Below are 2,362 nucleotides of genomic sequence, written 5' to 3' on the forward strand. Positions count from 1 at the left end.
AGTGCTCTAACCAACTGAGCTACCCAGCCAGACCTGAAGATGGAATTACTGAGATTCCATTAAACACTCCTGCATTGATTAAGAATAGTAATTTCAGCTTAAGCACCAGTTATGCCAAATATTTAATTACAGAGGACAAGTAACTTAGATTCTTAAGAAAAATTTCTCATGAAGGTTTGGGTCTGCTTGTAAAAATATATACCAGAGGTTGCTAGGCATTTCTTTCTCACCAAATCTCAATAGTCTTTTCTTTTTAAAATTTTAAAATTTTGACATATTTTTTTAATTCAAATACCATTCTGATCACTCATGGTCTAAGAACATTCAAATAACTTAAAATAAATAGATATTAAAGATTGGTCTTCAAACTTCATAATCAGTGATGCTACGCTTGCCTATGATTTCACTGACATAAAACCACATCCATACCTCAGTGTCCACCAAACCATTCAGCAGAGCTTCCTTAACTGTGAACTGAAGTTACCAATTTGAGCATTATTGCCTAGTTTTTTCAAGCTCTGAATCGCTGTAGGGATTTCAGCAGGGGTTGGAGTAACCAGCTCAACCTTGGTATAATGTCAAAATGTGGCCAATCCAGGCTCCTGAGTAAGTCACAGCAGCATTTGCCAGTGCAGGAGCCTTCTCCACAAGGTTATGGACAAATTTGGCCATGGTTCTAGGATGGAAAGTCTGTGATCTTGAACAACTGGCCGAATGTTATTCCCACCCTTCCACCCCCTAAGAACACCTCAATAGCCTTTTCTTTATTCCCATGTTTGTCTCATTCCAACTGACACTGACTACCCTAATATACTAATTTTTTAAATATTTGGCTTCTATGACCTAGGCCTATGCTAGTTTTCCTTCTATCCCTTAGAACACACCTTTTTAAATTTTATTTCCTGGTTCCCTCTTTTTTCTTCTTCATCCTAACAGTGGAATCTCATGAAGACACAGTGAGTGGTTGACACTCTTCTCTTTCATCTATCCATTAAACATTTTTTAATGTTTAAATATTTGTTTGGAGACCTATATTGTGTTCTATACAGAAATGTATTAGACACAATCATTGTCTTCTGGGACCTCAATGAATACAATACAGTGCAATATTTTTCATGAAATACATAGTAGAAGTAGGTAACAGAAAACTCAGCTCAAGATGACTTAAACAAAAAGGACAAATATTATTTCTTATAGCAAAAGTTCTAAAGATATGGAGGTTCCAGAACTAGTCAATTCAATAGCTCAAGGACCTCATTAAGAACCCAGGTGTTTTCCATCTGTTCTGTTTAGTGTATCCCTTCCAGAACTGCAAGATGGTAGCAACATGTCCATGCCTCACATGTAGAAATGATGATGTTCATCTAAAATAAGGTGTCACCTGTAGTGCATTTAATTTTGAGTAAGAAAAACCTATCTTCCATGCCCCCACACATTGGCTAGGATTACCTATATCAGTCACTGACAAGGGGAATGAAACTACCATGATTGGATTAGACCAGTGGATCTCAACTTTGACTGTGGCACCTGGGCATCAACATTTGTAAAGTTCTCCAGGTGACTCCCCTGTGCGTCCAAGCTTGAAAACCACTATCCTAGACCATTCCCTGTGATTTTTCCCTCTGGAGCAGAAGAACATGAGTGTCTGCTATAGGACAAAATTGGGATTCTGTAAGCAAGAAGAAATGAGGAATAGCTTTTTGGTAGGCAAACCATAATGTCTGCTACAGTAACTAATCAACATTCATGATTTCAACTAGCACTTCTATATGGAGACTAATGATTCTGGCTCTGACCGCATCTGAGCTTCTGACCTATTTCTTCAACTGTCTCCTGGCATTTCTACTTGGATTTTTTTGTCCACATTTCAATCTCAATTTGTTCCAAACTAAGTGTTCCAGCCTGCTTCTCCTGATGACATTATTTCCATCATGTGATAACAGCATTCTCAGGGTATTTCAGGCTCAAATTCTTGGAATCTTTTCTTATCCTTCTTTATCCTTATTTTTAAAGTCACCTTACCCTGAGATAATTTCTCCCTGAGATATTTCAATTCTACTCCACTATATCCCCTTCTATTCTGGTTTAGGATACCCTATAACATTTCATGCTTGCATTCTGTAATAGCTACCAAGCTGCTGTCCTAATTCCAGGCTTTCACTCTTTCGGATCATTCTGCATATCACTGTAAACTCATTCCTAAAATACTGTCTTCATTATGTGACTCTGCACAATGCCTTCTTTTTTTTATTGTTGCTAATTTTCACCTGAGGATATTTTTTTCATTGATTTTTAGAGAGTAGAAGGATATATATATAGAGAGAGAGAGGGAGAGAGAGGGAGAGAGAGAGAGAGAGAAACA

At 37.5% G+C, this 2,362-nt stretch overlaps 1 pseudogene; it reads right to left on the minus strand.

Moving 5' to 3' along the window:
- Positions 1–363: 363 nt before the first annotated feature.
- LOC102756638 lies at positions 364–698 on the minus strand (annotated as a pseudogene).
- Positions 699–2,362: the final 1,664 nt, after the last annotated feature.

This window comes from Myotis davidii, unplaced genomic scaffold, assembly GCF_000327345.1.
Source record: "Myotis davidii unplaced genomic scaffold, ASM32734v1 scaffold569, whole genome shotgun sequence".
NCBI lineage: Eukaryota > Metazoa > Chordata > Mammalia > Chiroptera > Vespertilionidae > Myotis > Myotis davidii.